The 15,583-nt window shown below is 43.7% G+C and overlaps 1 protein-coding gene across 5 annotated transcripts in view; it reads right to left on the bottom strand.

The window, feature by feature from the left end:
- ANO10 (anoctamin 10) overlaps positions 1 to 15,583 on the bottom strand; it is a 233,015-nt gene that overhangs the window by 25,375 nt on the left and 192,057 nt on the right. Inside the window, exon 13 of one of the 5 annotated variants that reach the window (XR_001176641.2) lies at positions 7,506 to 7,598. The exons of the other annotated variants lie outside the window; for them this stretch is intronic. The gene's annotated coding sequence lies outside the window, so the exon portion shown is untranslated. The remainder of the gene's footprint in view (positions 1 to 7,505; positions 7,599 to 15,583) is intronic. 5 annotated transcript variants of the gene reach the window in all.

The following is a 15,583-nucleotide window of genomic DNA, read 5'->3' as shown; positions in this document are numbered from 1 at the left end:
CTCCCCATGGGTCACGGAGGCCCAGAGTAGCCTAGACATCCCTCACAGTCACAAAGCTCCTCCCACGCATTTTCTCCTGCTGGGGAGGTGCTGCTCTCTTGACAGAACTGCCTAAAGCCACCCGTCCTGGTTCCCTTTCTGGCTAGCCTGGCCACCAGCTTGGGGCTGCTCTCACCAGCCAGCACTTGGCTGTGTCTGATGGGGCTGCAACATCTTTGCTCCAGTTCCCAGTCAACCTTTCTTTTCTACTGCCTATTTTACAGGAATTTCCCAACCTTTTTTGGTTAACTGATGGTACACTTTCTTGTTTTCCAAACTTTTAAATGGATTTATGCTTTTCTTGTATTTTTCCTTTTGTTTAAATATGGTTTTTAGAGGAGGAAGAAATAAATGGGAAGTCCTGTTAGATGGTAATAAGTGTTAGGGAATGTATGGATTCACCTTCCCACAGAATATCTGCTAGGTCATACCCAGAGACAGAAAGCAGAACTGGAGCAATCACCAGGCCAACCAGAGCTACCACATACAGAAACCTGGCTGGCTGGCTGTGATCTCATCCCCATGTCTTTAAAAGCTCTTCTAGCCATGGAAGACTATGGCTCTGTGTAAAGGAGGCAGGGGGCAGGGGCAGGGCTCCACAAAGAGCAGGGATGCAGGAAAGCACAGGTTCAGTAGGACATACTTTGTCAAGAATCAAGCCCATAGCCATCACGACAAGGCCTTTTTCTGTTTTCCTTAATCATATTTCACAGGCTTGGGTCTGTCTCTATCTGGTGGTTTTTGTTTTTGTTTATTTATTTATTTTTTTTGATGAGAAGTATACATGTGTATGTAATTCTCCTATCTAGTCAGTAATTAGGAGCACTAGCATTTTTTTTTTTTTTTAGGATTTTATTTATTTGTGTGTGAGAGAGAGAACGACCAGGGATGGGGGGAGAGAAGAGGGAGAGGGAGGAGCAGACTGTCCACTGTGCGGGGAGCCCGAGGTGGGGCTGGAACATGAGGTGGGGCTCCATCCCAGAACGCTGAGATCAAGACATGAGCTGAAGGCAGATGCTTAACCAACTGAGCCATCCAGGTGCCCCTGGAGCACTGTTTTAAAACAACTATATTAAGAGGGTTTTTTTGTTTGTTTGTTTGTTTTTTTGGTGGTGGGGGGGGAGATCCTTAAAAGTATCAATAATCAGGCGCCTGGGTGGCTCAGTTGGTTAAGCAACTGCCTTCGGCTCAGGTCATGATCCCATAGTTCCAGGATTGAGTCTCTCACTGGGCTCCCAGCTCCACGGGCAGTCTGCCTCTCCCTCTGACCTCCTTCCCTCTTATGCTCTCTCTCACTGCCTCTAATAAATAAATAAAATCTTTAAAAAAAAAATCAATAATCTTGGCCCCACAGACTGCTTATCTCAGTTTCCGTAGTATTTTATGCTAAGACAGGCTGGCCACAGCATTTACAAAAGAACCAGCACTATCAAACACTCTCCATCATAGAATCATTCTTGATCTGAAGGAGAACATAGTTTCATCTTAAAAAAACAAAATAAAGAACTCCAAAATTTCATGTTTCCTTCTCCGCTCAAGTCCTGTTATGAAACCACTCTGGGTGAAGATACATTACATTTTAAAAAGGCAGGGAAAAGCAAACGCAAAATAAGCCTGCTATAATGGACTTACAGACTTGCTTCTTGGCCAACAGGCCTTTGCTTATGCTGTTAGACTCTCTTGTTAATTTTGGTCTGGCTGTTTACACACATTTCTTAATTTGTTCAATCATTTCACAAACCAGTAGTTTCATGGTTCAATTTGCCTCAGGCAAAATGAAGTATCACAAAAAAAAATTTTTTTTTCAGGTTGGAGAAATTAATGAATTGAAACTGGAACAATTCTACATGATTGCTTTTTTTGTTCTAATTACAGAATACAGTCCTTCCCATAGATGTAAGGACATTCAGTAATAGCATAATAGATAAAAATAGAAATATATCCCCATATTTCTTAACCTTTCCCTTTCATTCTTTGAAGGGTCCAGAAGCCATCACATTGTGAAATCCAGGTGTAGCTGATGCATAATCTGGAGTAAATGCTGGGCTCGGGCACTGCTACCTTGCAATTGCACAGACTCTAAGAAGGGGCCCCTGTGCCCCCGGGGAAAGCAAGGGCTGTGGGCACAGACTGGTGTGGGCAAACAGAGCCTGGAATATCTCCGAACAGGCTTTTCCCTCAGTTCAGTGGTTGTAAAACTCAGTAAACAAGAGACAGACCCCCAGGCATACCTGCTCAATTCCTGGTTTTCCTTAAAGCAAATGAACATAAACAAACAAACAAAAAATCTAATTCTCACAAATCTATAAAATTAAAAGTATTACTCTTCCTATTCAAAATCACAAACTACTGCACAAACACATGGTGTTGGAAAGAATGCTCTAACTGCCCCACCATCCAGCTTCCTTAAGAAATGGATGCCTGGGTGGCTTAGTCGGTTAAGCATCTGCCTTCTGCTCACTTCATGATCATACAGTCCTGGGATCAAGTCCCACATCGGGCTCCTTGCTCAGTGGGGAGTCTGCTTCTCCTTCCCTTGTGTTCTCTCTTTGTCAAATAGATAAATAAAATCTTTAAAAAAAGAAAAGAAAAGAAATGGACATTGCTAATATGATGGATTCCACCTTGACAGCCCCTCTGAACCTCATCTTCCACCCTCCTCCCCCAAAAAGGAACACTCCTCTGGATTTGGTACTCATCATTCCCATGTGGTTCTTCTCCCCTAGATGTGTTACACCTAAATGACACATAGTATTACCCTGTAAGTGTTAAAACTTCGTGTCAGTAACAAGAGCTGTGCACAAAGGGCTCCAGGGTGAACTGGCTCCCAGTGTGCTGGGGTGCTGATTCCCTTGGCTCCCAGGCAAGGGCACGCCCTCCTCCTGTGCTCTCTGTCTAACAGTTGCCCTCCACCCTGGGCCCCACCAGCTCCACAGGGCAGGCAGTGCTGAGGAGGGACATACAGTTACATGCCTTCTCGTGAAGTTCATCTAAAAACACACCTCGGTGTCCTCACTGAGGAGAATGAGACAACTGTTGCCTCCAACAGGAAGCAAATGCTCTACAACAAATCAGCAGATTAAACAAGACCTCATCCACAGTCTAGTGACAGACATACGAGAGGGACTCTTTATCAGGAAACGCTGTGCCATGGCTGACATATGTTTTGTCTTAAGGCAAGCTGCCGCCTTCCGTACCAACCCAGGATTGAATGTGTCTTCTCTGTCCTCCCCCACCAGGTCTGCTAAGCTTCTCCTTCATCCTGCTCAGTTTTCAAGCCATTTGGTGGCATATTTCTTCCTCTACTTGCTTCCCCTGCCCCGAACACTGGGGCTTGCAAACAGTGAGTACTCCACGCAGATGGAATCCTGCACCAGGTAGAGACAGTTCTCAAACTGTGCACAGAGGCACCCTTGAGCACTGCAGTGAACTCACAGGGGTGCCACAAAATATTTTGAATTTTGGAGAAAAACACAGTGACACTCAGCATCTATCAGATGTCAATCAAGGTAGGTGCACAGTCTAACATCAGTGGGATGAGCCTTACCAAAGGGGATGATTTTGACTAGTGAAGCAGAAGAAAGGTTGCCTGGGCACCTGGGGAGCTTGGGGCTAGTCTGGGCCTGTGGGGGTGGCAGCAAGGTGCTGAGGACAGCACAAGAGGGCTGGGCTGCTCCAGGTATGTGGGAAAGGGAGCAGCAGATGTGGCCTCTCACCAAACAGGGCTAGAGTGGGTGTGGTGAGGTGCTGATGGATGGGAGCCCCCTACTCCCCCAGAAGATGTGAAAAAGTTTTTCTCCAGCACAGCACACACCCTGATCTTACTCTAAGCACAAGGTAAGTCGCATAGTGATATTTTAGATTGGCTACACTTTATGACATGGGCTTAGTCAGCTCACCTATAAACTTAGTTACAACTGATCATCCTCTCCATCTTAGAACATGGGTTCTGCATTCCAAACCATAGCCTTATACAAGGATCTTTCAACTTAATAACTAGTCACTGAGTGCCTGTGGTGAATACCCTAAGGTATGTCCTAGGGCTTACCCCCAATGATTTCCATCTCCTGGTTTCATGCCTTGGACAGTTCCCATTCCTAGAATATGAATGGGAGTTGGAACTTGCTTCCAATCAACAGAATATGACAAAGGTAATGGGATGTCACTCCCGTGATAGGTTGCATTATATGAGAAAAGTGAAGAGATATTGCAGATATAATTAATGAGCTGATTTTTAAGTTAACCAAAAGAGGGGCGCTGGGGTGGATCAGTTTGTTAAGTGTCTGACTCTTAATTTCAGCTCAGGTCATGATCACAGGGTGGTAAGACTGTGCCCCATATTGGGTGTGGTACCTGCTCTCTGCCACCCCTCCCCCACCAAAAAAATCAACAAATCTTAAAAAAAAAAAAAAGAAAAGTTAACCATAATAGAGATTATCCTGAGTAAGCTGGACTTAATAAATTGAGAGTCTTTTTAAAAAAGGGAATAGGCTGTCTCTGAAGGTAGAGACTGAAGTGGACTCTTCACTGCAGACTCTGAAGAAGCAGGCTGCCATATTGTGGAGGTCTATGGAAAGAACATGGGAAGGAACTGTGGGTGGCCTTCAGGAGCAAGGAGCAGACCCTAGCACATAGCTAGCAAGAAAATGGGAACTTCACAGTCTATCATGGGAGATGCATTTGCTAACAACTGCAGAGAGCCTAAAGATCCCTTTCCAGTTGAGACTCTGATGAGACCAAAGCCCTGCACAAGCTTTTTGACTGCAGCTGCTGAGACCTTGCTGAGAGGAACGAGTTAAGCTGTGCCCATGGAAACTGTGAAATACTAAATGTATTGTTTTAGGCCTGCTAAGTTTTTGGTTTTTTCTTGATGCATTAAGTATGTGAAACAGTTAAGCAGAAATGATCTCTAAACATTTTATAGCTTTAAATAAATGATGATTTTTGAAAATTTATTTATTTATTTGAGAGAGAGAGACAGCATGCGTGGTGGGTGAGGAGCAGAGGCAGAGGGAGAGGCAGACTCCCCACTGAGCAGGGAGCCTGATGCGGGACTCGATCCCAGGACCCTGGGATTATGGCCTAAGCTGAAGGCAGATGCTTACCTGAGTGAGCCACCCAGGCACCCCCAAACAAATAAAGATTTAAAAATATGTTTTAAATCTATGCTACAATTTTCATCTGCAAATTAATATAACCCATCCTTTTAATTTTAAGCTGTGTTGCTTGGCTCTTCTGGCAACTGATCCTGGTTTTTCAGGATTTTGATGGCTCTAATTTTTAAGAAACTCTATCCTTTGGTGAACTCTAAACACTTTAATTCTACGCAATCTCACCTGGAGGAGTCCTGGGGGTAAACAGGGTGTTGTACCTGTGGACTCCTAGAGCAGTGTGCAGGGAGGAGGCCAGGTGGGATGTGAGAACGTCCACTTTGACCCAGGATGTGGTCCAGGGATGGTCACTTTGACCCAGTGACCCTTTACCAACCCACTGTGTTGTAACTTCGTGAAGATTCAAAGTTTTCTGTTAATTTATGAGAAATTGACAAATTATTCCTTAATACTTTTTAATCTGTAGATTTTTTCCAAAGAACTAGAATTTCAACCTAGAATGTATACTTTTTACCTATTTATTGACAAGTTTATTGAATATTGTTAGATTATCATCAGCTACTTTGTCAAAGGTAATTATCTACTTCTTTGGGCCTGAAGAGGGAAACAATTTTGCTCTAATTTCCGCTAAGTGGTACAGTAAGGGTGCTCCTGGGTGAGGGGACATGGGGTTCCTGCACCCTGGGGGTTGGTGTGGCCTCCTCTGTGGTGTCTGGAGCAGGCTGCAAATGGTCCATGCTGAGTCAGAGCTGTCACTGCTCAGAAACACGATGAAACACCCAAAGCAGATGATATGCGTATGCTTTCACTTGCTACATTCAACTCATTTTCAAAACTTTGGGGGTATTGGGTTAAAACTGATTGTGACCACATTTTTAAACCTTGTGAGCTAATGATGAAATCTTAGAGGCAAAAAAGGAGCCATCAACACCTGTTTGTTGCTGATTTGGAAACAACAGTCACATTGTAATGCTGTTAAGTTATTAGCACCTGGCGGGCTGTATCTTGTACATGCATCATGGCTGATGGGAGCCTGGGTTACTTATAACACTGAGGGGCTCATGTGATGAATCTCGTGGCACCCAATTCATGACAGTCAAAATGTGCAGAATGCACTCTGAAGTCAGTTCTGTTAGTCTCTCCCCAAAGCCAACTGCTTCTTTATCTCCCCAGTGACTTAGAGTTGAACTGTGTCCTCTTAGAAAGGTAAAATTAACAACTCCAAAGCAAAAACGATGAACACTAAAATTCCATTTACAATATTCCAAATTCGCCCGTCTTAGGGAGTACTGGCATTTTAAAGGATGATGCCATCAGATCTCATGACTATCATTTGAATGCTAGGGGAGTAGCCTGGGCTGCTCCACCCTGCAGTGTGCTTGCTAGTCTCCCTGGAAAAGCTGCCCTACGGCAACAGAGGGGCCTCTGGGGTGGCCTGGTCCAAGTCCTCAAGTTTAGTCAGGAGGGCCCTGAAGTAAGCCCAGGCTTGCATGGCTTCTCTGCGCTAGAGAACAGACCAGAACCCATGCCTCAGATTCATAAATCCTAGAATGCTGCATAAGGTCCCTTGACCTCAAGGAAACTGCCTGATTGACTGCGGGTGTTTTAACCCCAAAGTGAATACTTTTCTCCCTGCGCTTCTTGGACGCCCAGGGACAGGGCGTGTCCCTCAGGATCCTGTTAGGTGAAGGCAGCTGCCTCGAGGAGCACTGTGGGAACACACAAAGATGGAATTGCCAGTCAACGGGTGCAAGGTCGCTCTTCCACGCATATCTGCCACAAGCTAGGTACTAAGGAAACAGAAGCCACATGCTGGCTGTGGCTATTCCAGGACACAAATAAGTAAACTGTGACCACAGGTAGTACAAAGGAGGGCTTCACTGTGGTGGTGACCCAGGAGGCTTAAGCGAGGACGGGAACATTTCCAGGAAGACAAGCTGGACAGAAAGAAGGGAGCCAGCAGAATGAGAAGAGTGTGCAGAGGCAAAACCATCTGGGGTGACCCAGGAACCTGGTTACTTCCATGTGGTCAGAGAGAGGATCTGGCCAGGGAGATGAGGCTGGAAACAGCCATGGGGGTGGGCCGGGGTTTCTCTGGAATTTGGAGAGGCTAAAGGATTTTGAGCAGAAGCATACCATAGAGTTTTTTATTTAATTTAATTAATTTATTTGTCAGAGAGAGAGAGAGGAGAGCACACGCAAGCAGGGTGAGCAGCAGGCAGAGGGATAGGCAGGCTTATCGCTGAGCAGGGAGCCAGCCACAGGACTTGATCCCAGGACCTGCAGATCCTAACCTAAGCAGAAGGCAGACACCTAACTGGCTGAGCCACCCTGGCATCCCTCCAATAGACTTACATTCGGAATTGGGAGAGCAAGCTGTGGTAGCAAAAGGGCAAGTGGACGGGACAGCGGAGAGACCGATGGCAGTCAGAGGCTGCAGGAGCTGTCCTGGAAGAGAGGGTAAGAGCCCCTTAACTGATTCCTTGACATTCTGCCGATTAAAGAAAAAGTTTTACTACACAAGGACTGATACCATTGAAAAGGACAAGTCAGGGACCTGAATTCCTAACCCCAGCAAGGGAAACCTAAAAACACAGCTTGTTACTTAATGACTTGTTACTTCTCAGATGATGTAAAAGAATCTTAGTTCATCTAAACACTGATTTATTAACATAGTTCATCTATTAGTTATTTGGTAGAGGCTTAAGCTCTATTATTATACTCCGGAGAATGATAATTTCTGTGCTTTTTAAAGTACCAAATGAAAATAGAGACATAAGGGATACCAGCAGGATATACTGTGATTTTGAAAATGGGTTTGATTTTCAACTTAGTGCTTGCTCCTTTGAGGAATTCAAAGGTATAATTTAAGAGTCTGGCAACTGAAGAATTATAATCAGCACTTACAATTTCACCAAATATATATCACTTCCAAATCTGCTCCTTCCATACCGCCCTATGTTCTATTTACAGTCCTGTTTATGAAACACAGAAGGCACATGAAGTGTCTGCTGAGTGAAGGCGTGAATGGTGTGACCTGCAGGGGGCACCGCGGAGGGAGGCCAGGACTGGGTCCCTCTCCTCATGACTTTTCACCTTTACATTTTGGCTGAGGAGTCTAGGTACTGAGATCAGTGTAACAGCTTTGTAGCTCTAGATACTTTGACAAGTTATAGTGTCTGTCCATTAATTTTCTCTTGCTTTCGAGCAAGGACCGTTTGAGGGTGATCCGAAGCCCACATCACCACCACCACCACACCCACAGAAAAGGCATGGAAATGGAGGAGTCTGTGGAGCCACAGCCTTTGGGGAAGAAAGGAAGTAGATACTATTCTTACTACCTCTATAGCCGAGTGCCTGTATCTTTCAAAATCATCTTTCCCAGATATAAAATGCAGTTTGCATTACTTATCATTAATTAGCCCAGGGAACTGGAGTGAATTTTACCAGTTAATTTTAATATACAATAAAACAGTCATTACAACAACAAAAAACATTCAAAAGCATTTGCATATTACATTACTCAACTATGAGTAAGTAAGATAACCCATCTAATTTGTATTTCACACTTGGGGTTAATGTGTTAACAAAATACTGGATGAAAAAAAAAACAGTATAAAGCCTGACTGTCTCTCAAGTGTTTCAAGGGGAGTTTGTTTTTTCATATTACATTTGAATAATATCCTCTTTTTTCAGCATATAATTCCTGAAGACCCATCCTTTAAAAGGGAAACTAGAAGAAGGAAGAGAGTGATGTGAGTCCTTCATTTGTGTTAAATAAGAAGTTGGGATTGTTTCTACCATGCTAATGGCTTTGAAAATGAACAATAAAATGTATTAATGTTACATGAGATTATCTAGCTTTCTTCTCCCTCACAAAATCTACCATATTTAACAGAAACTGAGAGAAAGGTGAAATAAGGGAATAAGAATGTTACACAAGTTGTTTTAAAATTGTAGTTTACTAAGAAAGTGTTGCAAGGGGCGCCTGGGTGGCTCAGTGGGTTAAAGCCTCTGCCTTCAGCTCAGGTCATGATCTCAGGGTCCTGGGATTGAGCCCCGCATCAGGCTCTCTGCTCAGCAGGGAGCCTGCTTTCTCTCTCTCTCTGCCTGCCTCTCTGCCTTCTTGTGATTTCTGTCTGTCAAATAAATAAATAAAATCTTAAAAAAAAAAAGTGCTGCAAAACAACTTTTTCTCTAAGTAATTTAAAACATATCCTATTATTGTCATTTAAAAAAAGTAGTTTAAAAATATTAAACTTTTCTTGCTTGGCTCATATCTGATTCTGCAGCAAGAGTATTCGGATTCCATTACCTAGATTGTAATAGAACCTTTTATGACTACAATATTGTGAGTCTTCTTCTATTTATATTTTCTTGAGAGAAAGGAAAGAAAGAAAGAAAGAAAGACAGACAGACAGACAGACATTCCAAGCCTGCAACATAGTAAACCACTTTGAGGTGCTCTTGGAACCATAAGAAAACACTGATGTGCCTTTTCAAGCAGAGTGCCATTTATATAACTGGCAAGAAGGTAATGCTCCCAAACCCATTCTGTCCCACTTACTTCATCTAGCTGAACACTCATAAAATCCATGACTGCCAACTGCATTTAGTTGCATGAGAAAATATACTCTGAATACAGCGGTGCTATATTTGTGAAAAAGAGGCTTTCTGTGAACATTTCCAGGTGGAGGCCATGACTCCAAGTAATCTGCAAAGTAACTCTTCTTGGATGACTCTCAAATATATGATGCCATTCTGGTAACATGGCAACAGATGCTAACACCTTTCTCACTGATTTACCCGCACAAAAAGTTCCAGAACACGAGCGTGATGAGATCCCTCAGCTGGTGTGTGCACTGAAACCAAATTATGACTTCAACATTATGTCTACAGCCTTAGGCAACAGGTGTTTAAGTTCTCCGGTCTGCTGAAAAGTAGTGACACTGTGGGGAGGTGGTTTTAGAACCCTGAAGGTAGGACTAAAATGTTAATTCCACTTCAATGCCGCCTACCTCAACAAGCAGAGAGAGCCACAGCCCACCTGTGGCTGCACTTAATACCACCATAGTCCAGGGACTTTCCTGTCAGAGAAACTCACTTTCCCATTTAATTTGTACCCCTTCAAAAGTAGATCGTACTGATTCTGACCACGATCTTAGAGCTGTTGAGAGTCCAAGTGCAAAAGGAAACTCGATGAAGGCAGACTGAGAGAGATTTGATCCTTTGAAAGCGCAGGATGGTATTAGAGAAGGGGAGCTTAATTTCGAAAAGGCATTACATTTTTCATTGGTTCTCTGTTCCCTAATCAAATCAATGGAAATGAACTTGAAGTGCCTTGCAGAGCAGGCTGGCAAGAGCGCTTCCACAGGGCCCCATTTATACTGCTTCTCTCTGGAGTGATGCCACCGTCACAGAGCTCAGAACAGTGGAAAATATATACTTTCGTTGCAAACAAGCAGATGGTTTCAAGTCTAATGGAGGACCATTTAAAGATGCCTCAAGTCTGTATTTTGGAGCTCAGGAACAACTGTGTCTTGGAGTTCTTATTTCCCAGAAAAATTAACTTCAAGGGTATGTGCTAACCAACCATTTCACTCTGAGACTGCTACTGTGTTAAGACACAATTAACTCACAAGAACTTAGTTTTTTTCTTTTGCCAGCTAACCCGTTTGATTTGGATACCCTGTGTCTGTAGACAGGATAAGCCCAAGTTCCTGAGAGAGAAGACATATATATTTATATGTAGGTAAGTATGTTTGTATTTTTAACAAACAATTCCAAATAATTGGGATATCCAACTGACACAAGTTGACATGTGATGGACTCCTGAGGCCAAGGATGAAAAACAGCCAGCTCCTACAATCAAATATAAGTGAAAATCAAAACCCACTCCACCCTCCCACGATGAGAACAACTCCTTTCCACTTAACCACCCTCAACCAAGGGCTGGTGGTTTGAAAGGGGATCTAAGGGAGTTAAGGGGGTGCTGGGTGACATGGAGCTTTAGACAGGTAGGAGATCAGAAATGCAGATGCATCTTATTTTAAGAGAATATGGAAAAGGAGGCAACCAGAAATGACTGTCAATATGCCTGATGGTCTAGGGGTGGCTAGGTAGCTAAATCAGGTGGATGTCCAACTCCTGATTTTGGCTCAGGTCATGGTCTCAAGATCGTGAGATCACCCCATAATGGCCCTGTGTCGGATTCAAGCTGAGCCAGGTGTCTGCTTCTCTCACTTTTCCTCTTCCTCTGCCCCTCCCCCACACATATATGTGCACTAAAACAAATACATAAATCTTAAAAAAAAAAAAAAAAAGATGCCAGGTGGTCTCCAGTGTCGCAGGTTTCATACTGGCAGTGGCCCAGGACATAGCCAATGTGCCTGTGCTGGGTTGGCTGCTTGGGAGCCTCCCCCGACTTCCTGTAGCCACTGTTCCCATTCCAGAGGGCTCTCCAGCACTGCTGAGTCAGCAGCTCATCTGAAAGCTAGTGCTGTCTAGACCTCAGGGCGTCAGTTAGAGCACTCTTTCTGACCAAACGAAAGGACCATATAAATGGCCAACAATCATCTTTATTCCCTGCCATTGGCACAATGAGAATGACCTGCACTACATCTGAAGCAAGAGCTTCCTACAGCAGAGTCACAAACAAAGCCTGCACTCAGGCCCCAGCAGGAGGGACCTTCTGTTAGAGCTCTCAGCTGCTCAGCCTTTTGTTTCCTATTTCTCCCACCCTCCTTTGTACTCCCCCCCCCGCCCCCCCCCCCCCCCCCCCCCCCCCCCCCCCCGCAGTCTGTGGGGAGGTTTCTGGAGAGGATGGACCAGAAGTGCTCTCTTTCCTAGAGTATATGCACTCCTTGGTTCTCGTTGAGACAGCCACTTGTCTGGGATGGGTAGTTCATTATGACCATTGGCAGAGGTAGACCACTTTCTTCGGGGGACAGCAAGTTGCTGGTGCTAGGGCTACATCTCTGACAGCAAGATCTGACTGAGGTCCATTCTCATCTCACCTGCTGTGACCATGAAAGCGGCCTGCAAGTCTCCCAGGCCCCACAGGGGTCAGCTGCACTGCCTCCCCACAGAGATGGGAGGGCTCTGAGGGTCTCCACCCCCAGGCTCCCCATGGAGAGAGGGCAGCCTTCAGGAGGGCAGTCATCCCCAACACACAGCTTCTTAAGTAGGAATGCTGGCCCAGAGCACAGACCATGAGGTCTGCGGCCATCCCAGAGGAGGGTTTGAGACCGAGTGCTCTGAATACTGGAAGATAGAACCAGCAGAATGCAAGAGGGGTGTGTGAGCATCTGCAAAGATAAACGGAAGAGAGAGCAGGGTAATTTACTAAAAGGAAATGAAGCAGAAAATAAAAGAGAGAGAGAGAGACTGTAACTAGTAACCCAAGCACAAAGAAGGAAGGTTAAAAGGAGGGTGTTTGGATACATAAAATTCAAAGAATGGACACTCTGGGCATACAGACCTTTTCCTTTCCCAAAAAACAGAAAAACAAAGAAGGAAGAGATGTTGATGGAGAATGGGGAGGAGGAGACAGAAGAAAAGAGAAGCATGACTGACAATATGAACACAGACTCTACAGAATATAGCCCCAGGGCTGGCTGAACTCCATCGCTATTCTTCCTAGATAGAAACGCTGTTTCTATGAATTCTGTCATGGAAAGAGCAAGTGTGAGCCCAAGAAGAGCTATCCAACAGAGCCCCAACCCAAGTTTTGAAGGAAGGGCACTGCCCAGGGACTTGACACCAGTTTTTATTCCCAGGTATTCGTTTGAAATCCAAATTAGTCTTGGTTGATCAGGATTTCAAGACAACCTATTTGGTTAAAATACAGCTGGATAGTAACTATTTTTAAGGAATCACAGGCTGGAGGGTATCTAAGATAGTGAGAAAGTAGGTAAATCTCCAAACTAGGAGTTCCTTCTCTTCTGCAAGATCTCCAAGGATGGAGAATTAAAACCATACATTTCCAAGGATGGAGTATTAAAAAGGAGTATTTTGGGGGCACCTGGGTGGCTTAGTGGGTTAAGCCTCTGCCTTCAGCTCGAGTCATGGTCTCAGGGTCCTGGGATTGAGCCCCGTATCGGGCTCTCTGCTCAGCGAGGAGCCTGCTTCTACCTCTCTTACTCTGCCTACTTGTGATCTCTGCCTGGCAAATAAATAAATAAAATCTTAAAAAAAAAAAAAAAAAAAAAAAGTATTTTTTGTCTCCCAATGGTCAAGTTCTTCATTGCGCCCAACAGAGAATTCTGTTATTTATACCCATCTGCTCTGTGGTGGAAAATGGTAGAAAAGCCATAGACTCAGAATAAGTTGTCTGCCTGGACCTCACTACTTATTCTCCCTGTGTGGTTATTCCCATCATTATGCCCATTTCACAGAGCTGAGGCCCAGAGATGTTTAGTAAGTTTGGGGCCCAGGGTTACTTAGTAGCGCAGCTGGGATATACCTGACTCCAAAAGCCATTCTCTTAACACCCAGAGGATGCAAACTACCCATCCTGCTCCAGGCACATTTTATATCCTTCAGAGAACCAAAATGCTTCATTTAAGGCCAATGGTTTGGCACAGACATAAAGATGATAATTCCTTAGCGAGTTTCACTGATGGTAACTGTTTAATCACACATCATTTTCACAGAAATGATTTGTGCACAGCTATCCTGAATAAAGTCTAAATAACCCAGACTGATGTTTTTGGAAATGTTTTTCTACAACTTACATGAAAAAAAAAAAAGTGAATTCATTAGTCCAAGAAGTCAAAAAAAGCAACCTAGCTTTATTCTGCTTCTAATCAAAACAATATTTATCACATGTTAAAGGAGAGGCGTTGGTGCTGTTTCCCAGACATTTGGCAGTTCATTTTCTCTCGTGCCTGTGACTAAAACCAGACTTGAAAATTAAAAATAAATGCCTCTCATTTCTTTTTTTTTTTCCAAGACAATTCAAACAAAAGAGCCTGTAAATCTACCCACATGAACACTGCTTTAAGCAACTTGAATGAAGAACTGGAGAGAATCTTGAGATCCATTTACTTTCCAAATAACAAATAAGAGATTCCACCCCCACCCCCAAATTGGCGTGTAGGAGAGATCAAGAATTTAAAGTTACAGCCCTGGTAACGTAGTTACCTGGTAGACAATAACTGCATTGCATACTTGATCTGAAAGGACAGCCACCAATATAAAAATGTTTTTTTAAAAAAAAACCTTAAAATACAATATTAAACAGATTTTTGGAAGGAAAAAGCAAAGGGAAGGTGATGGACTTTTGAACTAAATTTCACAATCCAAGGACATTTCATCAGGACTGGTATTTTGTTCTTTGTTGTCCTACCACCTTCCTTGTAAGTGGCATCACCAAGGATATCTGGTTATTCAAAATCCAACACTAAATCTTATTTTGTGGTTATCCTGGGGAACCGCAGGAGCATTCTCTTCCAGACCCATTCAACCACTCTGAGGAGGTGAGTACATGCAATGCAAGGGATCAAAAGACCAGTTATTTCAAATATCTGTCTCATGTACCTACCTATCAATACATTATGTAATTTATATTACCAGTTAAAACTTTTCAGGGTGATTTCCAATTTCAAAGGGATTTTAAAGGAAAGTTAAACTCATTGTTTTAGAACCTACTATGTACCAACCATTGTGGTAGGTTCTTTTATATAGTGAATTGTATCTTATTTAATGTCAAATTCTACCTGTTTCTTTTTTTTCCCCTCAAAAAGATGTGTTTATTTATTGTTTTAGAGAAAGAGAGAGAGAGACAGAGAATGCAGTAGGGAGAGGCAGAGGGAGAGAGGAGAATCTCAAGCAGACTCTCCACTGAGTGCATAGCCCCACTCAGAGCTTGATCCCACGACCCTGAGATCATGACCTGAGCGAAATCAAGAGCCAGACACTTAATGGACTGAGCCATCTGGGTGTCCGTCCATTTCTCCTTAAGCATGAGAAGAAGTAATAAAGGAAGGACGAAAGAACACTGGGCCAGGAGCCAGACTCTGGACTCAGCTGCCTTTATCTGTCTGACTGTTTAAACTTTTGGAGTCTCTGTCTTCTCATCTACAAAATCCTGGAGTGAAACTTGCCAAGCCAATCTTCATAGGCTATGTAAGAATTAATTACAGTTAATGGACTTGCAAGTGCTCTGGTGACAGCACATTCAGTAAGAATGTAAACAGCAAGCTTTGTTCTATTCCAGGCCACACTGAGGTAGGACTCTGTAGATCTCTGAGCGAGGCTCCATCCCCCAGGAATGACTAATTCTGTAGTCCATGGTATAAAGAGGTATAAAGAAGCAGAAAGGCCTTCAGGACAGCTCAACAAGAGCAATGGTATCAAAGTCCAAAGAACTATCTTGCATGTTAAGTTGGAGGTACTCAGGTAGCAAGAAATGAGGGGAAAACTTGAGCAAA

The sequence above is a fragment of the Mustela putorius genome, unplaced genomic scaffold, assembly GCF_011764305.1.
Source record: "Mustela putorius furo isolate JIRA1106 unplaced genomic scaffold, ASM1176430v1.1 tig00003834_pilon_pilon_pilon, whole genome shotgun sequence".
Lineage (NCBI taxonomy): Eukaryota > Metazoa > Chordata > Mammalia > Carnivora > Mustelidae > Mustela > Mustela putorius.
The sequence above is the reverse complement of the archived record's forward strand: the minus strand, read 5'-3'. Positions and strand labels throughout refer to the sequence as shown.